The 23,604-nt window shown below is 37.7% G+C and overlaps 1 long non-coding RNA gene across 1 annotated transcript; it reads left to right on the top strand.

Moving 5' to 3' along the window:
• Positions 1–22,193, top strand: LOC132000105 (uncharacterized). Its single transcript, XR_009399174.1, has 3 exons — positions 1–68; positions 8,609–8,707; positions 22,140–22,193. It is a non-coding gene; the product is annotated as an uncharacterized LOC132000105 (long non-coding RNA).
• The last annotated feature ends 1,411 nt before the right edge of the window (positions 22,194–23,604 follow it).

Raw genomic sequence — 23,604 nt, 5'->3', positions numbered from 1 at the left:
CAGAGGGGAGCTTCACGCGCATCTCCCGCCCTTTGGCTCCTCAGCCAAGCATACACCCCCCAAGACTGGTGAGTTCTGATGTTGGCAATACAGGGCTAATTTAACTATTTGGTTAACCAAATTAACTAACTGATTATCCTCTTAACTGAAATTCATTTTTATGTTATAAATGAGAGGATTCATTGTTTATTATTCATTGTGTAATCTGTTCCCCACTTAGAGGTTTAAAACAGTGAACGTTTATTCAGTGACACACAGTTGCTGTGCGTCAGGAACCTGGGCACATCTGGCTCAGAGTCGCTCCCGAAATTGCGGGCAGACAGTCAACTATGCCTGGATTCACGCGGCCTAGGAAGGAGCGGCCTCCAAGCTGACTCTTGTCATTGGCGGGCTGTTGGTTGAAGGCCCCTTTCTGTTCCTGCCCATAAGACATATCCCATGTGGCCGGCAGCTTCTCTCAGAGCAAGCCAGGGGAGAGTGCAAGATCCTTTCCTAAGAAAAAAGCCACAGTCTTTTTGCACCCTCATCTCAGACGTGACATCTCATCATTTTTGCCACATTCTGTTAGACGTGAGACCCTAGGTCCAGCTCACACTCAAAGAGAGGGAGTTACACACAGGCAAAACTCTAGCAGGTGGGGATCCCTGGAGCCATTTAGCTGCTGCCTGTCACTCATATGAAAGTCCTTGAAAGCTTTAAGGGTCTAAGACTTGCAAAGTAACCCCTTCTCTAATCACAGTGGAGGTCAGACAGAAAGGGTGGAGGAAGGGGCCATAAAGAGACACCGATTTTGCAAAATAAATGGGTAACTAGCTAACATCGGATTTGGGGTTTTTGTTTTTTGTTTTGTTTTGACTTAGTTTGGTGAAGATTTTCACTGACTAGGGGAGTTTCTTGGGCTCCAGTGGAGGGTAAAGGGGAGTGGATGGGTATTGACAGGAAAGGCAAAAGGTGGCAGAAAAGGATAGAAAATGTCTCAGAAACCAAGAGAAGGGCTGACCCGGGACTGCTTCACAATTTTGCCAAGGGCTAATTCAGCTTTATCACTGCAGTGTCACTTCAACCCTTGATGTCTGAGGGCTCATTTCTGGTGTGAATTACCTAGGCCTCTCCTGACTCATCTGCTTCTTCCTGCTTTTATGTACACTTTTGCTGTTTCTTGCTCCCTTTGCACCTCGAGAAAGGAAAGAGGAGGTAGTAAAATTCAAAGCAATCCAGTGTTTTATTGCACTTTCTCTCCAGAAAGAAGAACATTCTCCACTCTGTTTCCAATGCCTATGTGCTTACACAGATAATTGGATAAGTTAACAGGGAAGCTCTAAATAATTGCACAATTCAGCACACTCAATTTGAGGAATTAAAAAAAATTGTTTTGACCTTAAATTCCTCAAATGTGGGACCTCAGTCAATTTATTTCTCAATAAATTGGTACCCCTCTTTCTCAACATCTGTGGGAATACTGTTTTTCTTCCTGAATTGACACAAACGATCTCATCCTTCCACCTACAATTTACTCAGTGAGACATGTGAAAAGTGGGATCTATTTTTGGCTCCCTAGCAAAGCTGCTAAAGGGTATAATCTTTTTCTCTGCCCTGCCTGGGATGGGCTAGGTGACAGGAGGTCTTTTTTATTTCTAATTTTTACAACGCCTTTCAGCAAACAGCAGGTAAACAGTTTTAATACAGGGCCATTTTCATTATGTGTCTACTAGAGAACGTGTCCCTGCATTAAAATAAACAGTAATAATACCAAAAAAGTTTGCTCATACAATAATAGCAACCTTCCTAAATTACAGTGATTGTGCCACCCAGCAGTATAATACAAAATGTGGTTTTTATCTCAAAAGACACAGAATTTATTATTTTCCACCTACCTGGCATTTTAGAGCAATTGGAACCAGGTTTCTGAAAGAACAATTCAGTACATTAGCTCTCAAATACAAAAAATATATTTTCAGCATTGAAATGACTCATTCAAAGCCGCACTTCAACAAAATGTTGTCCACCCTGCCCTGGTAATTATGTCACGTCTGGTGTATACTAATTTACACAGTGTATTGTTTTTTTGCATAATTAAGGCTATTAAGCTGAATTCTGAGGTGGTGGTTAATTAATTAAACAAGCAAGCAGAGAAGTTACTGACAAAGTCAGAGCCTTGTTTTCACTCTCCTGGTGGGCAAGAAGCTAAAGAAATAGGTGAGAAGGACTGTCACCTGGAACACTCCTCAGTCACAATTTTCTATTCACAGGGAAAAGTACAAAAGTCATTTCCCAGAAAGTAGACACTTTAATTCATTGCCCCACAATCTCTCACCACTGAATCACCAAGCATGGACATAGTATTTATAAATAAAACCATATAATGAGACCAACTACCCCTTCTCCATAGTTTCACCAAAGTAAAGGATTTTCCAATATATTGACTTTGAGTTACCTTTGGATACTACCTTTTCATGGATCAGCTAGATTAACTCAGGGAAAGGTGCTCTCTCCAGACTTTTCATTCTTTTCAAGGCCTATCCCAAACTCCAAATTCATCCAGAATAGTAGACCTAGCATTCACTGACACGTATGAAGAAATCCTAATTGGCTCGGGTTTCACAGTCCTTAAACAATTATAATATTTCTATAATATTTATTTTTTTTTAATTATTTATTTGAAAGGGAATGAGAGAGAGAAAGAGCATGAACAGGGCAGATGGAGAAGCAGACTCTCCACTGAGCAGGGAGCCCAAGGCAGGACTCCATCCTGGGCAACAGGATCATGACCTTAGCCAACCAACTAAGATCAACCAACAAAGCCACTCAGGGACCCGCATTTCTACTTTTTTTTAACACAACACCAATGCTGTGCTTTGCATCCAGTACACTAGAAAGTGGGATGCTCAAAAGCAATGATCCTAAGTATTTTTTATTCACAGTTATGTAGCCTTTTCAAACATGTTCTCAAAAACGGGAAAATCTTTAGATATGTCTTTTATATATACTCTATGGGGTTTTGTTTTGTTTTGTTTTGTTTTTAAGCAGGCTACATGTCCAATGTGGAGCCCAATGCAGGGTCTGAACTCACAATCCTGAGATCAAGACTTGAGTTGAGATCAAGAGTCAGATACTCAAATGATTGAGGCACCCAAGTGATCTTGTAAAAAAAAAAACTTTTTATAAATGTTAATTTGTACTACCATATAAAGATGTATTGGGTATTTCACAATGACTTAGTTTTTGGAAAATGTTACTTCTCTCTTTCACTACTCCTAGTGATTATTTGATTGTTACTCCTATACTAATCACTATAGAAGTAGTAATCAACTTATACTAGTGTTACTATGTCCAAGAACCCATATCTGTGTCAGGAGAAAAGGGGAACTCACTGTAGAAGAGATGCTATAAATCAGGAAAATGCCAGTATATGGTACTATTCTGTGTATGTTCTTGCAACATAATTAGGAGACCAAGTATAAGAAAATTCAGAATTCTTTAATGCACTTAAAATCACTGTCATGAAGCAATGGATGGCAAATTTGCATGTGAAAGGAGTGTGAACAGCATGTAGGAAGAATTGTGAAATTACTATAGTATTTATTATTATAACTTGGTGTCATGCTAGTCTCATTTTAAAATGAACTATAAGAATAGATTAAATTAGTGCCATTTTCTTTCCTTGTTAACATCTTTGTCACAAGAGCAAGCTGTCAGAATTTTATCTAAAATAGTCCATGGATTATTCCTCATGATAGTTGGCCATTTCTAAACTCTGGGCTTTGATTGGTTGTTCTTACCCCTGTCCTTGCAGACATGTGGGTTGAACACAGGGAAATAATAATCTTTTAAGAAACTAATCAGGTTGCAGACACCCTGATAAAGGTAGGAAAGACAGTAAAATGTTACAATTTCAAAACAGCCTTTGATCATAAAACATTATCTCCTAAGAAAATGCTTTCAACTTTGCTAAAAAAAAAAAAATACTTTTTGACACATGACTTTAGAATAGAGACTACTCAGAGATGTGTAATCCTATTAGCATTTTTCTGAGTTTTGTAACTGTCATAAAATCATGTACAATGGACATTTCTCTGAAGGGTCAGAAGCACCATGGTCTAGTCAACCTTAAGACAAATGGTGATCAAAATAATGATTTGTTACTTTCTTCCTATGTCTTTATGTTACTTGTCTGTCCCCTGGGCTCAGTCTCTACAGCTAACATAGATGCTCTATTAGTAGGGGTTTTTCAGAGAAACCAAACCAATAGGATATGAAAGCAGGTTTATTATGAAGAATTGACTCACCCAGCTATGGAAGTTGAGAAGAGCCACCATCTGCCTTCTGCAAGCTGGAGGCTTAGGAAAATCAGTGGTGTAATTCAGTTCAAGTACGAAGGCCTGAGAAACAGGGAAGCAGATGTAAATCTCAGTTGAAGGGCAAGAAAGAGGTGATGAGAGCCTCCACTTTAGGGAGTAGATGGACTTCTTTACTGAGTCCACTGATTCAAATGCTAATCTCATTCAGCAACATCCTCACAGATGATACCTAGAAGTAATGCTTAACCAGATAAATGGCATCCTCTGATCCAGTCAAGCTGACACAAAAAACTATCCCAAATGTCCCTTTTCACTATGATTTTCCTCTCTCACAATTCCCCATAACAAGGATGACCGTAAGTCTTGGTTTGCCTGGATTGTCCCACTTTTTGCCTGTTGTCTCAATTTAATTATTAGCAGTGTCTTTTTTCACTCTCAAAAGTATCGAGTTTGAACAACACATTATATGATCACTGTACTCATAATAGTTTCCAAGAACCTCTGTGAGACACATCACTGTTTTTTATTCTATTGTACTACACAGATATGTCTTAGACTGATTTGAGGACAAAATCTGGCTTCACTCATCTTTTTTGGTTATCACAGGGTCTTGAACAGAGTATATACCTAATAAATACTTTTTCAATTAATAAAAACAGAGCACGGGATGCCTGGGTAGCTCAGTCAGTTAAGTGGCTACCTTCAGCTCAGGTCATGATCCTAGTGTCCTGGGGTCGAGTCCCACATAGGGCTCCTTTCTCGACAGGAAGCCTGCTTCTGCCTCTGCCTGCCAGTGTACTCTCTCTCTGACAAATAAATAAAATATTTTTTAAAAAATAAAAATATAAACAGAACGCTAAATCATTTCAGGGCCAAAAACTGCCATCATTAACGCTTTTGAAAAACTAGTATCTAGAAGAAGATAGTCTAACTTTACACTGAGAAGATCAAACCCCACTTGAAACGTGTGGTGTGTGTGTGTGTGCAGGTGTGTGTATAGAAACATCTGATAGCAGGTGATAGGGCTGTTGTGTAGAATTTTCAGTGTGTACCTTACATGAGGGCACCCAGCCAAGGAAGCAGGTTCAGCTAGAACTCAGCCTTACTTCATTTGTCATTATCTGTGCTATTTGGGCTACTAGAGACTCACTACCTAGTTTCCAGAGGTCAATGCAGATTTTATGAAGCTTTTACTATTTTGGGGATGGTAGGGAACACTTTCAGAGTAAATTTTTAAAAAATTATGAATACAAAATTAGGTATGAAAGTGAGTACTTATTTAGAATAAGAAATCAATTTGGAAAAGTTATCAAAGTATCACAAAATCCGTAAGAGTATTGTAATACTTGTGTTACTCAACTGCTTGACATACCTCTGTAATATACTTTTTCTCCTGCTTTTTGGGCTACAGAACAATTTCTTTTTAAAGATTTTATTTATTTATTTATTTATTTATGTAATCTCTACCTCCAACATGGGGCTTGAACCTACAATCCTGAGATCAAGAGTCACGAGGCAGCTAGGTGCCCCTGGCTACAGAATACTTAAGTGATTTTTTTGATAATGTGATACCCAGTTTTCCAAGCATCATTTGTTGAAGAGACTATTCTTTTCTTATTGAAAGGCCTTGGTGTCCTTGTTGAAAATTAACCGACCATATATATAAGAGTTTATTTCTGGGCTCTCAATTCTGTTCCATCAGTCCATGTGTCTACCCTTAGGCCAGTAACATCCTGTTTTAATTACTATCCTTATAGAAAGTTCTGAAATCAAGACCTATGAGTCTTCCCATTTTGTTCTTCTTTTTCACAGTTGTTTTGACTATTCGGGGTCCCCTGAAATTCAGTATATTTCATTTCAATTTGCAAGTCAGGACTAGAGCAGCTAGAATAATTTAACTGTATGCAGAAGAGATTGCAGGCTACATAAATGATCCCACTGAATCCAAATAATATGTATTCCAAATCAATTTCCACTTGGTTGTATCTAAGAACTGCTCAAGGCCACTAATGCACTACCCTACCTGAGGGGAAGTGTGATGGATGGGAAGTTGAAGTACCAAGGCACAGACCACAGTGGTTAAAATATCTTCTTTTGTAAAGTTTTGCTAAGACATTTGGCCATATGAACTCATTTCTAGGGCCCCATGTGGGTGAGATACCCTGAAATTTAGCTTTACTGTAAATTTGCCTCTTGGATTTTATGGGCACATAAGAAACCCTCATATACCTAAATGGCATCGTATAGAAATTAGATCAGGGTTTAACTGAATGAGACTGTTTCGAAGATACTGAATGTACTTATTTCAATCTCTGAGCATGATTTAATAATCTGATTGTTTGATTTAATGATTTAATAATCTGTGTTTTGGGGTCGACTACACCAAAGCAGCTTTGTGGAAGGTAAGTAATAAATATATCAACTACACAAACTCAGATAACCAGATGTATAAACAAAGCTTTTGGCTTCTCAACATTATCAGTGAGAAAGCTACCCTTTTTGCATCTGTTTCTGCATCTGTCTCCCCCCACTGTTCTTAAATTTAAGAACAGAAATTTTTCATCTTTATATCCCCAACATCTAAGTCAGCATCTAGCCTATTCTGACTGCAGACAGTAGGTACAAATGTGTTTTTTTGAGCCAGGCAAGGAAGTAATAAAGGTTTAGAATATTAACTCACAGCTAATATTTTGTACACAAAGCATTAGGTGGGAAAATTTTTCTCTTAGACTTCAGAAATCACACTACATTTTAAGAGAATAATTACAGGGAGACTAACACAGTTAAATCAAAGGAATTGAATGGCTCCAAGAACTAATAAACAATTAGAAGTTGCTTGTCCCCCAGTTTACAGTCAATGTCATGTTTGCTCAAGTTTGTCTAAAGCCTTCAGAGTGCAGATGCTCCAGGACTCTTTTTGTTAAAGAAGAATCTTTCCTTCAGTGACAACTTTATACTGCATGGCAACACCATGTCATTCCCTTAGGAACACAGTAAGACTGACACATTCTGTCCATGGGGAGCAAATAGTCTGGCAGAAATAAATACACACAATCACAGCCACCAGATGACACTGGGATCAGCCATAGCATCTAATGTTCTTTCATTATTAAGGGTGTTCTGACCCCGGTTTCTAACCTGTGAGGGTGGAGGGGAATGTGTTTCCCCAACAACTACTGCTGTCTACCCAAGATAACGTCAGATTCCTTAGGTAAAAGGGTCAGCCCTACAAGATTGCTCTTACCCGCCCCACCCCCTCCCACACACACTTCCGATGCCAGTGGCAAGTCCAGGTTATCATCTGAACTTCAGACAAAATTGCTACAGATCAGAGATTCCAACGACCCTCTCCTCAGGTCCGATTAATTTGTTAAAGCAGCTCACAAAACTTAGAGGAATATTTTACTAACTAGATTACTGGTTTCTTATGAAAGGCTATATATAACTCAGGAACAGCCAGATAGACATGCCTAGGGCAAGGTGTGTGAGAAAGGACCCAGGGCTTCCTTGCCCTCTCCAGGGTGCCATTACTCCAGCATCTCCACATGTCCACCAATCCAGAAGCTCTCTGAACTTTCCCCTTTTGGATTTTTATAGAAGCTTCATTACAAAGGCAGGACTGATGGAATCATCAACCATTGATGACTGAACTCAACCTCCAGTTCTTCTCCCCTCTCTGGAAGTCAAGGGGTGGGACCAAAGGTTCTGTCCCTCTAAGCACATGGTTGGATCCACCGGCAACCAGCCCCCATCCTTAGGTGCGGTCTAAAAGTCACCTAAGTAACATCAAAAGACAACTTTAAAGTTCTCATCACTTAGGAAATCCCAGGGACTTTAGGAGCTCTGTGCCAGAAAAGGGAATGAAGACCAAATACATACGGATTATCAATCATAATATCACAGTTGTTAAACTGCTTGGGTCACTGTCTCACACAGTTAGTTGGCAGGTAGCAGGAGCTGTCCAAGTGAGGTAATCCAAGACCCCACCCATGTATGAGCTTCAGACAGTGGTCAGACTGTTAGTCTGGTTGCAGCACTTAGGTGCTGACCTGGGACATCAAAACAGAGAGAAATCTAGGATTGTAACAAAAGGTGCTTTAGTTGAATAGTTATGGATTGAATGTTTCTGTCTTCCCTAAATTTATATGCCAAAACTCTAATCTTTACGTGACAGTATTTGGAGATGAGATCTTTGGTAGATCATTAGGTAAAAAGGATGGGGCCCTTTCAAATGAAATTAGTGTCCTTATAAGAAAACAACAACAACAAAAATGAAATGAGAGCTAACTAATTTTCTTTCCCCTTGTAAGGACACAGTGAAAAGGCAGCCTTTGGCAACCATAAAGAAGGCCCTCACCAGGAACCAATGATGCTGGCACCCCGATTTCAGATTTTCAGCCTCTAGAATGGTGAGAAATAAATTTATGTTGCAAATAAGTCATCCAATTTATGATATTTTTGTTACACACCCAAACTGCCCAAGACAACTGTTCTTAAATTTCTTTAATTTTACCTTTTTTGTGTGTGACAAATTTTGACCTTCAGATAGTAACCATGCTTTGTCAGTACACATGCAGGTTATGAATGAGGACAAATAAAATATTAAAAACCAGAACTGGCTGACACGACCCCAATCTAAATCTCAGATAACTAAGAGTGTGACTAAGAAAGGTGAATATAAGGCAGCATATGAAAGGACATTGATCAGTTGGGTTAGGCAGAAAAGAGACAGACAGGTTTTAATCCCTACAATAAATGTGATGCATTTGGCAAAACAGAAGTTTAACTGCTTTGGCATTACAAATTTCAGTATTTTAAAGATTTATTTATTTATTTGACAGAGAGAGATTACAAGTAGGCAGAGAGGCAGGCAGAGAGAGAGGAGGAAGCAGGCTCCCTGCTGAGCAGAGAGCCCGATGCGGGACTCGATCCCAGGACCCTGAGATCATGACCCGAGCCGAAGGCAGCGGCTTAACCCACTGAGCCACCTAGGCGCCCCCAAATTTCAGTATTTTAAAGAGAAATTTTAACCTGTACCATCAAAAAAATTGATGTTTGTTAAATCTAATAGAAGCAAGAAGAGGAACTTGTTCTGGGAGTTTAAAACAAAAGGTGCCCCCACCTGAGTGGTATGTTGAGATGATGTGTATGGGTCTTTGCAACACATGGACTGGGCTGGAATCCCAGCTCTGCTTCTTTCTCACTTTGGGCACGTAATTCTACCTCCCTTCACCTTGGGTTCCTCAACCGCATCATGGGGAAGACGGAAGATCCTATTATTTGTACTTGATATTACTACGCTCAATCTCCTATTCCTACTTTAATTATACTAACCCGGTGTTGTGAGGAGTAACTTAGTTAAGTCATTTAATCGGCTTGGCACAGTACCTGGCACTTCATAAACACTCACTAAACCCTCCAAAGAAAACCTATCCAATTTTGCTGACATTTTCACCTGGTTCTATAAACTCAATATTTGACTTTTTTCTAAAATGAGTTTTAAAAGACCACTATTATTGCCAGAAGTACTGAGTGCCTTTTACTACATCATAAAATGGGTGAGAGCATCAGTACAGTATATGACAACTTTCAGCATTTAATCCAAAAGGGCAGCCCTGGACCCTCGTGTAATTTTTTCCATATAGTAATTTGTCATTAGGTTCCTCTGGAGGTGCCATTTGTGAGACCCCACACAAACCAAACCATTAATCAGAATTAATCATGGAAGCAAGCTAAAACCCTATGGCCAGCCCTCGGCCCTAGCAGCCTATTACACAGAGTGCATTAAAACCACGAACATCGCAATTTCTTACACAGGCTGTGGGAGGGGAGAGGAAACAAGCAAACGTGTTTTAGAGATTATAGACAATATGATCTTTAAATGAACCTAACTTAATGCTGCTTACAGGGTCAGATCAGGGGTGAAGCAATGAGAATTGGCCAAACACAAGAGCAATTTCCAGCTATAGAAAAAGTCACATCTTCTTTTCTTCCCTGACAACAGAAAATACACTAAGAGACAAGAAGGGTTGATCATGGATGCCAAAAATGTACTTTCCATTCTTCGAGGCTTCTAAAGTCTCCTCCTTTATCCATTTTCTATTTTTCCTCCTATTGCCATTCTCTGGTTTTGTCACTGACCCTTCTTCACTCCAACTCAGCCTCCGTCTAATGGCCTGAAGAGGACTTCTTCACATGATGGAAAGCTTTAGATTTAAGATCCCCCCCCCCCACTTCATTAGAGAGAAAAGTGAACAGCCTCTATGTGCTGGGTGTTAATGAATGTGAAGAAAGATTTTTTTTTGTATGTGTTTTACACATTATGTTCTTGACTCCTAGAGGTGCTACAATAAATTGCCGCGCTTCATTTACAAGGAGCCATAACAGAAGCAAAATGAGAATCTGGCGACAAATTGCTTCTCAGTCACCCTGGGTCAGGCTGTTGGGGCTAATGAGAAGAGGGGCTCTAATTTTAAACTCCTCCTCAACCAAGCTATTCCTGCATTAATGTTCACTGTTGTAAATTGTAAAGTCAAATGAAGGAGCGCTGTTGAAAATTAACCAGTATTTTTATCCTTCGAGTACCCAATAGAGCATATTTTGGCTTCTGTAGCTGGTGGTTATCGAAGGCAGCTCAGCTTACACCAGGGGTGCCGGCCTCCTCCACGGAGTTCCCCCTCCTCAACACAACACTGCTCTCTTAATTCCTTCTCTTTTTCCACCCGAGCCTTCCTTCCACCTTCACAAAGAAAATTCTACTGGCGGAAGTAAGTAGTATAGATTTTCAACAACTCTAAGACGGCCTGCAGGAGCTGTGTTTGAAACCAGCCTTTTTGTGGGTCCATTTAGCAAGATACCGAACACAGGCATTAGAAGTCAGAGAATGGTCCTATCCATTTAGGCCTGCTGCATGTTTAATAATCTGTAATTCTGTATATGGAGGAAGAGCTGGTAAATCGCGGACCCTGTGAGGGCTGGAAACACTTTGTCATTGGAGGTCTAAAGCAGGATTTAAACAAATAATGAGAAACCAATGCAGCACCTGCCTCTCACAAAATACTTTCCTAATCGCACATTTTGCCAGTTTATAAAAGTAAACAGCAGGCAAAAAGAGATGCAGGAGAGAGTAAGAGGTTTTATCAAACTATGTAGGATTTTGATCCCATGTGGATGAACAGGCAACAACTCAAAATTCAAGGTTTGTATTTTGGGTGTTTTTGGTCATGTGTTTTAAGTGAGTATTAATGAAATGAAGTTCCTCTTGTGTGTAATGTGTCTGTCCGGGTGCATTCTTCCATGGAATCACTACATAAAATACAAATTAACCACACTACCCTAGTCTAATCATTGTAATCAGTTATGTTTTCATGTGTACATTACTGATATATAAGGCTGTTGTAGTTCTTGTGTGTGGTTTAATTGCTTGTTTTTGCATATCTTGTGTGATTGATGATGTTCTAGAAATCTTTTCCCCTAAAGGAGACTTTGTAAATTACTTTGTTTAGATGCTAATGATTGTATTTCATTAGTGGCCCTCTCATCCAGAATCATCTTTAAATGAATGAATATGCCATAATTAAAAATCTGAATTATGAATTACTTTGAAAGGAGACAACATTGTCCCGATTTCCCACTGCGACACAGTGTTATTTCAATTATGTAAATATGTTTAATCATTCCCCTTTTGTTTTTCTAATTATTTAATATTAATGTTGCTTTACCCCTTTATTGCTACAAGAAGGGATATGGCATCTTAAATGAGAGTACTTAGACAAGTGATACACAGATGACTAGATTAAAGCAGACATTTATCAGAATGCATAACCCATTTCCAAAACAAACATGCTATTAACATTCATACTAATATAGCAACACTGGCTATAATTGCACTTCATGAATGTTTTGTCTGTACAAATCTAATGTATTCACAATGAACAATTTCCAATTATTGTTTTTTTCTTATAGAAAGTCCAAAACCCCTGGTGAAAGTTTCAATTATCTTGAGGTATACATCTGAACCAACCATAAGATCACCATTTTTTCTATGGTAGGAAATCTGCAGCTGCTCAAGTACTACTAGACTTGACATGCAACTTTCACCCATCCACCTTTGAACCTTAGAAAAATGTTTGCATAAAAGAATGTGTCTTTAAGCCCCCCCCTTTTTCCACTTACTCCCTGAAGTAGGAGAAATATTAGGAAATTTACTCTTCCACTCAAAAGCTCTCACACTAGCCTTCAAGAAGCTACACTTATGATAGAAGCATGAACCCAGCAGAGGAGAGCCCCAGAGGGGTCACAGTATATGACAGTCAACTGTATATGTTCACACTTCAGACATCTTATTCAAACCAACTGCAGAAGCCTGATTTGTTCTTGAGAAAACATTATGCTGACTTCAATTCTGACATTTCTATTTTGGTGCAGCTAGACTACACGGGAGTATGTTCCTCTACCATTTAGTAATTTAGATACTTTCAATATTATTGCTAACTGACTCTTGAGGTATAAGAGCCTTAATTATGTTGGTTTAATATTTTGTGCTTAAATATTGTTATTTGTAAACTAACAGTGGGAAACACTACAACTTCCCCACATTTCTTTCTTTCTTATTTCAGTGTTATGCTAAAATATGCTATTGTTGATTGACTGTTAAGTTTTATTAATAATATTTATAATGTTAAAATTATGATTAAGATATTTGGACTTTCTGTACCTATTAAAAGAATAAGCCATCTTTAAAAACCTCCTTTCTCAACCACACTTTTTTCTAATTTGAAGTTTTTAGGAACCACAGAGACAAGAATTAGGGTTTAATATTGTATCTGGGTACAACATGAACACAAATATACAAATTACTTTGCTTCATCATCAACGATGCCTACAAAACACTCAGTGATATCACAGTGTCTATACATAGACAAAGATAAAATATTTATTTGTAAGCTATAAAGAAAATCATGTAAACTATATTCCACCTAATAAATTTTATTTCTCATACTTCTTTTCTAAATAAGAGAGAGAAATTTGTCATTGAGAAAAAATTTATCATACTCAGGGAACTACTGATCCTCCCCTAATTAAGGGATACCTTTCCATTAAAATATTTCATGATTCAAGTTCAAGACGAAAGAAAGAAAATCCCAAAGTTCTGTGAGGATGAGAAATGAAAAGTCTTTTTATTGTCAACACATTGATTTTAATAACTTTTCAAATAATAATGCCTGTTGAATTTTTCAGGCAGAAATAATTTTCTAATTACTATTAATTAGAAACTAATTTTTAAATACTTGTTTATACACATCTAACTAGAAATCCTGAAAACTCATAATTCCACTATAGAGAACATCCCAAGAATACCTTGAAACTAGTGTCTGATATCTAAAGACATTTTGCTTTTGATCAGCTCAGTATTCTTTGAATGACCTTAGAATCTACAGGAGGGAAGTTCATGAGAAGAGAGTGGGAGATGGGAGTTCACAGAAATCTGCAGTTCAGTTTTCAAATCATGACTCTACTGGATTTTTTTAAAGTCAGTGATCAGAATTTGATCTAGAATTAGAAATATGCCTTATCTGAAGGAAGAAACGAGAACTATTGGGAAATCCGTACCTACATGACCATCTAAATTACTTAGATGAAGTAATCAATGAAGGTACCAATGAAGACTAATGAAGGACCTGGAAAACCTATTCTCTGGGAAGCCTCGGCTGCTGCTTCCCAAGATAGAAGACAGGATTGAACAGACCACAGAATTATGTGGTAACATGTTTGGAATTCAGTCAAGGCTGGCAAATGATGTCCCACCTAAAAGCATTCCTGTGTGTCCAACACAGGAGAAAAACCATAATACTCTCCAATGTTTGAGGAAGACTTAGATATACAAATGTTTTTTCCACTCAAATCTTCCTCAGACCAAAGTACCCTAACAGGTTGATTTCAGTAGCTGGATGGAAACAGACAGTTAAAAACAGAAGTACACTTGTACTTATCCAAGCCTGGCATTTTAGGAAGATGAGGCTCACTCATGTGCCCTTACCAAACAAGCACTGAATATAAAACAGAGCCAAAGAAAGGGTCCTACCTCAGATCCCTAGGCAATTCCTCCGTTGAGAGTGCTAAAACCAGGGGAAATGATTTAGGAAGGTCCAAGTTCAAGCATCCATTCTCTCCATCCCACTTCTATTCCAAAAGGTCAACATGGGACAGTTCCACCCTAATTAATCACCACCATTATGGGAAGGCAAGGTAGAGGGAAGTCATTTTTCTTCCCTGAGTTTTCCTTCATTCATTCAATAAATACTAAGTGCTTACAATGAACAAAGCCCTTTTCCAGGGACTTCAGAAGCTACATAAATTAAAAACAAAAACTAAAACTAAACAAAAACCCTGTCATTCCATTTTCTCAACTTGGTTAAGGCCTGAATCTAACTCTGAGAAAGCTACCTTGTCCATGTTTCTCAATCTCTTGCCTAACTTCTGCTTTGACTAAGTACATTCTGCAACATCAACAGATGGGTTTAAACCCACCAGCATACCAATGCGAGAAAATAAGTAGTAGTATGTACATTCTTAGTTTTATCAGCTAATCTGAAATATGACTTTAGAAAAGGAAAGAAACCTTTATTCTCTGATAATGCATTTATCTCAACAATTCACAGCAAAAGGCATAGTGGAGTTGGAAAAAGGAATCCTTTATAGAAGGAAATCCTAACATGAGTCCAGATCCTTTTAGAGTGTGTGTGTGTGTGTGTGTGTGTGTGTGTGTGTGTGTGTGTCTTCAAAAGAAGAAATGCATTTGGTTTGAAAAACTTTCAAAAACAGTTTTGAGCCTATAGTTTTACATCATCATTGAAGCATTTAATTTGTTGAAACAAACATTTAAGTCTTCTCCTTTAAATCCAGCACATAAATATTTCTGCTTGAAAACTATTTTATACTAAAAAATTCTCAAATGCTTTGGTTCAGCTTCATGGAGAGTATTCATATTTTTAAATTTTTTTCTTTTCTAAGTAGATGAAACTATTCCAAATATGAGCATAAAATAAAAATATATGGCTTATCCACTTACCTTCATTTATTTTAATGAGCATTTGGAATAAATGCTTTGTATTCTAGAGCATTTGGAATAAATGCTTTGTATTCTATGAACCATTTTTCTTGCATTTTACATCTTTGGCACTGTTTACTATATGCCACTTCATATTAGAGCTAAATATTAGTGAATGACTGACATGCTTTCACAAAATCTATCCCAAATGCAAAAGCAAAGTGTAGCATTATGGAAATGGTGCATCTCATATTTTTTTTACTATCTTTATGCAAAAACTAGAGCCTTATGTCCTTCATTTCTTCCCACATGAATACAGTTTTGACTTTATAGGCTACAATCAGGCAAAGCCACATATTCTGAAAAAAACCAAAGTAAGCAGATTCTGTGAACTTTGAACCCTCCCATACACTGACGAGTTGCTTTGCTGTATAGGAAGGAATGTTGATTTGTCTGCTTATTACTCTCTTACATCAGGAACTTGGGTACAGTAAGGAAGGGCATCAATAAAGAGGGTAAAGGAAAAAGCCAATGACATTTTTGCAACTGGCTAAAGTTTTCCTGGATATATTTTAAAACTCATGGACAAATTGCTTATTAATATCCATTAGCTGACTAAGCTTCCAACAATTTTCTTAAACAACCCACCCAACAATCAAAATGTAGTTTTTTTGTGCTAATTAAAAATAAAATTAATAAAAATGTCTGTGTAATTGTGTAGGTAAAAATGGGAAAAAATATTATGGCCTGATAAAAGTATTCCTATAATCAAGGTTTAGTCCCATAGTAGAAATAGTATGATTTTATTCTCTATTGATATTTTTTTTAAAAAGTCACATTTTGAATAGATGATAATAGTATCTTATATTTTCACAGTTTTTAGGACATTTTCTAGTATTTTCACACAGCCTCAAAATAATCTTGTGAGATCAGAAAGAAGACTCTTATGGCATACCTTCTAGAATATGAAATCTAAGGCTTGGAGAGGCTAAGTGGCATGCCCAGTAACAAACCTTCCAAAGAGGTTCCTGACTCCTATTTGGTGTTATTTCCCCACACCCTTCTAAAAGCAACTTTATTCTTCTACTATAAATGACAAGCTTTATTTCTAAATAAATTCTAGGATAAAAGTATGAAATAAATTAATTTCTACTTCATTAACTCTATAGTACTGTTCAAATTCTCTTTTTTAGATAAAGTTTCTTTAAGTATGTTCAAAATTATTCATGGCTCAATTATTTTCTTTTTATGAAAAAATCAGCGTGTTTAGACTATTTTCAGAAATTGAAAATCTCTCTCATTTTTCAGCCCATACACTTGATCTGTGTGGTGTTGGACCAGCCATCTAGCTGCTGTAAACCTCAGTTTTCTCACCTGTAAAATCAAGATCATACTAATAATGTCCCTTATAAAGCCGCCTTAGGATATAAATATGACATGGATTTATTGCTCGGCACTCAGCCCAGTACTTGGGAGCAAGTGGTACAGCCAGAATTTGACCTGAGTTTTTCTTGCTTTCAACCACATCTTTAACTGCCCCCCTGAAGCAGCTTTGTTGGGACATATTGAGAAAAAAAAGAACAGAAAAGTAAATTGGGGAGAATATAGCATACTAAGATAAAATACTTGGGCTTTAAATTGTAGGCAATTGAAGCCCTTGCAAATTTTTGAGCAGAAACTAAAATGTTAAAATAAGGAATCTGGAAAATTATTTTGGAGATATGCATATATAGAATACACTGAAGAAATAGTGTAAGAAATTTGATTTGTTAGAAACCATTTCACTTTCTTAATTACCACTAGTAATAGTCAAATTGGTAATTACATGAACAAATAAAATTTTTCATAGCATGACAATATTTTCCTGATTTTGTAAGAAGTCAAATTAATTTATATTCTCCCTTAATTATCAATTCTTGCCTTTAGTAACTGGTCTGTGAGTACTCTGTGTACTAGAAGCTAAGGAGAGAGTGAGTAACCAACCAGCCAAAGAGAGATCTCACAAAAAGAAAAATCAAACACAATTTGGAGATGGCCTTGATTTAAGAAACCGATTTTCATGAGGAATGTAAAAATACAATGTAAAACTAGAACATTAGTACATAACAGATCATTTGTTTCAATAACATCTTAAAACTAGGTTCATAATAGGGTTAGAAGATTTAGCTCTCTTTAACCTAGAAGTTTTTACCACTTAGGAATGAGGGCCATTTATTTTTAATATTAAGAAGTGAAAATACTTAAATCTGCTAATTGAGGAAAATACGTAATTGTAAAAAGTTACTGTGGATTTGTTAATGCTTGTAAATACACTGCATTAGTTATAATAGCATCTATATTTATCTTTTAAATAGAAGGCATGTCATTTAATCAATCTACATACAATGCTCAATATTTTTATAACCTTAAGAATCCTTCGTAATAAATTCAGAGTCACTCAGAAGATTAAAAACCCCAAGTTTTCTTATAGAAATAATACTACCTTCAAAAACTAATAAGAAAAAAACTAATAAGAGTACCACTCACTGCAAAACTGTGAAAAGAATAAAAAAAGAAAACAAAATTCTCTTTTCAACACAATGAAACTGTTAAGAATACATGTTAAGTGATGAGGTTCTCATAGTTCTTTTCAAACAGCAATATTCTTTACCTGCTCTCCTGCTCTCATCCCATCTTCTATCAATATTTATTCTAGAGACCAATTTAAAACCTAAGGGTCATTCATTTTCTTCATTCTCTTAACAAACATTTACTGTGAGCTTTGTATGTGCCAGGCAGAGATAATGAGCTAAGCACCCTTAGTCCTTGCCTCACAGTGAGTACATTCTAGAAAAGACAGACAGTACTCCAAGTGTAATACAGATAAATGTTTCTGATAGTGCCACGATAGAAGAGTACAAGGTGCTAGGAGTGTGGAGAGCAGGGGAACTTGACGGAATTTCAGACTTTCGAAGTTGGTCAGGGAAGAATTCCCCCAGTGGGGCAACTGGGTGACTCAGTGGGTTAAACCTCTGCCTTCGGCTCAGGTCACGATCTCGGGATCCTGGGATCAAGCCCCGCATCAGGCTCTCTGCTCGGTGGGGAGCCTGCTTCCCCCTCTCTCTCTCTGCCTGCCTCTCTGCCTACTTGTGATCTCTCTCTCTCTCTGTCAAATGGATAAATAAAATCTTAAAAAAAAACGAGTTCCCCGAGTAAGTGACTTCTCAGCTGAGATTTGAAGGATGAGTAAATGATACCAGTTTAAAAGCAAACAAGTAAAAGGAAAAAGTTTATAGACAAGAACCAGCTCATATAGGATTTTGTAAGGCACATCGAGATATTTAATCTTTACGTTAAGAGCAATGGGAAACTGCTGTGGTGTCTTTCATTTACTAGCTGTGGGATCAGGACAATTTATTTAATGCTCTCTATGCCTTGGTTTTTATTAAAGAAAAAAAAATAGTAACTTCTCACAAGGGATGGATTAAATGAGATGACATGGGTCTAGCCTTGGACACAGTGCCAGACATATATTAAACATCATTTCATGTTGGTAATTTTTATAACGATGTTATATTTTTTCTCACTCACCTGCTTTGGGGCACTCTTTATAGCTTTTACTCCATTTCACCATCCCCCTATTGGATATTTAGGGACCATCTTCAGGCGATGTGTTTCACAAAACTCCAGGAACTTGATGTATATGGGGAAGGAGAGAAGTAGAGGAGGAGTCAACCTGTTTAAGCTCTACAGTAAAAAAAGTCTTGAAATACAGATGAGTTTCAAGCCCAGTAAATAGGGGATTTACTAGCTTTCTTTCCTCTCTTTCCTGGGGTAATAGGACCAACAGTAAACATAGCTCTCAGTGATGGTAAGGGGAAGTTCTACAGGTAGAAGCTAGGCTGATTCTGGACACTGGCTCTCCTGCTCTTCACATGATATCTTCATGCCCAGTCCTCCTCTTCCAAGCCCACCAACACTTCTCTCTCATTTTTTTCCCCTCTTTCATCCCTTATCTCTCCCCAAGTCTAGGAAATCTCTTACAGATATAAGGAGGTATATTAATCAGAATGATTAATGCTGGCTACTACAACAACTGCAAAAATCTCAGTGGCTTAACACAGTCAAGGTTTATTTCTTATCCTCAGCGCAATCCAATACAGGTCATGTGGCTCTCCTGGGCAACTATCCTCCAAGCTCAGAGACACAGGTGCTTTCATCTTGCAGCTGCACAATCTGGCATTTGTGATTTCCAAGGCCACCAAAGAACAGCAGGAGAAGACAAAGAATTCATGCGGAAGGTTTCTAAGGATGAGGTCTAGAAAGAGTGTACTTCATTTTGAATGATACTGCCTTTTCCAAAATTTAACCCTGTGGTCTCAGATAGCTAGAAGAGAGGCTAGAAAATCTAACCTTTTTGTGTGGTGGCGAAAAAAGAAAAAACACTGAGCATTGTCTCAGCCAGTGGGCAAGGGAGTCTTGCTCTTTCTCAGGATGTTTTTATATTCCCTGAGTCCCTTTATGTCCAGCAAAACAGACTGTTAGAATCACTGAACACTCAAACCTACAGCTTACTCTTACCATTTTTCACTAATGAAAAATGTTTTATCTCCATTTTATAAGTAGGGAAAACGAAGATTCAGAGAACAACATGGGATCACTGGCTTGTCTGAAGTATCTCAAGTCCTAAGAAGAGAAAGTCCTAAGTCCTAAGAAGAAGGCTTTTCCCAAGAACAGTCATTATCATTTTTAGAGACCTTATTATATTAGAATCTTCGTGTCCACTGGATAATTGAATTTAATTTGTCCACTATTTATGATATGCCAACTCTCTCTAAAACCTCTATTGGCAATTACACTTACATGAAAATGAAACATACATAGACCCTGCCCTCAAAGGATTTATAGACTAATGGGAGGGCCAACACATAAACAACTAAATGTAAGAAATTTTAATCATTTTATCCCTACTTAATTTAGATAATTATTTATTTATGTGTTATAATCAGCCAAAAGTATGAAGAGGGACTCTCATGTTCTAGTCAAATTATTGAATATTCTTCAGAGAGTTAGGTAAAAAAGTCATTGATGAGGAAATATTTTGAAATAGGAGTACATTTTTTAAAAACACCCATCTTTAATTGATATCTAGAATGGAAAATATAATCCCACATGACTAAGAGACACAGGAGAAGATCTAGAGCACTATTAGACAACCACAGAAGGGATCTAAGGGTCTCAGGAATGAACACCACCTGAGAATCCCACTTTTCTTCCTTTGAAAAGAGGGAACTACTCTTAACTATAGAAAACAAACTGAGGGTGGCTGGAGAAGTGGGTGGGAGGACAGGGTAACTGGATGATGGCCATTAAAGGAGGGCGCAGGATATAATGAGCCCTGGGTGTTATAAGCAACTGATGAATTATTGAACTCTACATCTGAAACTAATGATGTACTGTATGTTAGCTAATTGAATTTTTTAAAAATTAAAAATATAAAATTTGTTTTAAAAAAAGGAGCTTGATAATTGTCAACTCAGTGCCAAAGTTGCAAATTTTGTAACTTAATCATGCTTAGTAAAGCCAACTTTGAGTTACACCAACCAATGAATCATACGACTGGAACCAAAGAGAGTAAAATGCAAATGTGTATAGATGCTTGCTCTCCAGTGTGGAATGTGTTCCAGAATATCAGCAGCACCTGAGAGATTGTCAGAAATGCATAATCTTGGGTCCTGCCCAAGACTTACTGAATTAGAATTGCATTTTAACAAGATCCCCAGGTGATCTGTATGAACATTGAATTTGGAGAAGCACTGGTATTAAAAAAAAAAAAAAGAAGTCTGTAAATTTGGCATTTACTTCCAAGAACCTACAGATTTATAATCCTTAGACATGTATATTTTACATCAATATAGTATTTCCTCTCTATGACAAAACAGATGAGAATTTCTTACACCAATAGGCAATCTGATTCGATTAAAATTGTATAAATTTAAAAATAAATAAAGTTGTCTAAATTTTATCACTTCTACAAACAGGTGGCAAAATATTTTAATTCACACAAATGGGATCAAACAAAAGCAAGGATATAAACATTGGTGAAAAGGGGGAATAGGACGTCTAGGTAGACACAGAGGTTTATGATCTCGAAATTTATGTGTATTTCAACAAATGTTATTTTTTTCCTTTTGGTAGTGCTCTTTCAATATGAAGGGCACAGAATTTTTTACAAATGCACAAATTAATAAATCTCCAAGTCTTCCAAAGTTTATAGGAATTTGTGGGTGATGGGTAAAACAGACATAAGTTGAAAAAAAATATTGTCTTCAGCCATCTCTCCCTAATGCAGTCAAATATTCAGACAGAAGATGGGAAGGAAAATGGAAGAGAAATTTTTTTCAAGGTCTCTATTCTTGGGAAAGGAGAGTGAAAGGAGTAGGGAATGGCCAGAAGTGTTAGAGACCACTAGCTATCAATTTCCAATCCCTTTCATCACAACCCAAAACAGCAAATTACAGATCAGTAGACCAGATATTTCTACAGAGGCTTTTTACAACTTGTTCCCACCGTCACATTACCAATTGAGCTACTCTTGCTAACATGACACTTCTTTTTTTTTAATTAGAGCAATTTGTTTCATAGAATGAGTGATATCTTTCTTAAGATCCCATTCCTGCTGTCTCTGAGCCTCTTTGCCTTGAGGACCCTTCTGCACCCAGTGAGCCTAAAGCAAGTCTTGCTTCGAAAAGAAGCAGAGTGCTGCATTTCAATATTATAGACTACTTCAAAATTATGTTTTCATTTCCCAGAAAGAGTTTTTAAAATGTACTACACTTCAGCGGCTGTATCCTGCCTGAGCCCAGCACCAAGGAGCATCTCAACAAGCTCTGGAAGGAACTCACTTTCCTCCTTTTGTTGAAAGATAAAGGTGGGTCAAGAGGTGGGTCCAAGTGCTCTCTTGGAGAACCCACCAAGTGAGCCACATCCTGTTGCTTGTGTCTGATTCTTTCCCAGGTCCATGCCCTGGCTCAGGGGTAACTGCAGGAAAAGGCTAGCCACCACCTTGACTTTCCCAGACAAGAGCAAGGACAATTGCTCTGAGAATGCCCATGCACAACATCTGAAAGAAACCCCCAAACTTGAGCCATTTTCCCCCACTGCCTTCACCTCTGCCCCAAGGAGAAAGCATTAAAATTTTTACCTCAGAGGGGTGCCTGGGTGGTTCAGTCCATTAAGTGTCCAACTCCTCATTTTAGGTCAGGCCATGATCTCAAGATTGTGAGCTCCAGCCCCCCATTGGGCTCCATGTTGGGTGTGGAGCCTGCTTAAGATTTTCTCTGTTCCTCTCCCTCCCTCTCTCTAATAATAATAATAATAATTTCAAAAAAAAATAAAATCTTTACCTCAGAGCATAAGCTCCACAAGGAATTAAACAATACACCTTCAAATAATAATAGAATAGTGAAATACAACACTTATATTCTGAAGCATCTATAATGCTTTCGTAGCTGCCTTTTCAATTGCTCACAGAGATGTTTTAATTTAACATTTGGTGGCAGGCATCCTCTGAAAGAACGAAGTGCTAAGTAGACAGATCTATATTTTAAATTGAAGAAGGGATGACTTCAGTTCTCCAGGCACCAGCAACATCTAAATAAAATGAAATCTAACACAAAATTATAAAGAAGTATTTTTTACTTTGAGGTATTTGTTTAATAAGCCACTTTGAAATGCTAACCGTATGCCAGTGTTGGATGCAGGAGAAACAAAGTCTAATGAGATAAGCTTCCTGCCTTTGAAGCATTCACAGGACCACTTGGATTTCCAGCACTGTGGGCCACTGGGTAGGGGCTTCTAAGAGTGATGTCTGGAGTTTGTCTCATCATCCATATTGTGTCTGCCTCAGGTGCTTTGTGGGGGCAGCCACACACAGCTGTTCCCTGCACCCTCATTAGCCCTCAGGCCTCTCTGTCAAAACTATGAATGACCAGTTGGGGACACTAGGAGAATCCTCAAATGTTGTTTGGGAGAAGAAATTAATCATTACGGTGCCAGTTTTCTTCACTCATGATGCCAGTTGTCTACCATCTGTTTACTTCATTAAGAGGCTAAATAGGAGAAAAGAAAAAATAAAACACCCAAATTTATTCATTGGAATCTATCATAACAAATCTGGGGGCACTTGGGTGGCTCAGTCAGTTAAGCGTCTGACCCTTGATTTCAGCTCAGGTCATGATCTCAAGGTTATGAGATTGAGCCCTTCACTGGGCTCTG

The sequence above is a fragment of the Mustela nigripes genome, chromosome 13 (assembly GCF_022355385.1).
Source record: "Mustela nigripes isolate SB6536 chromosome 13, MUSNIG.SB6536, whole genome shotgun sequence".
Lineage (NCBI taxonomy): Eukaryota > Metazoa > Chordata > Mammalia > Carnivora > Mustelidae > Mustela > Mustela nigripes.
The sequence above is the reverse complement of the archived record's forward strand: the minus strand, read 5'-3'. Positions and strand labels throughout refer to the sequence as shown.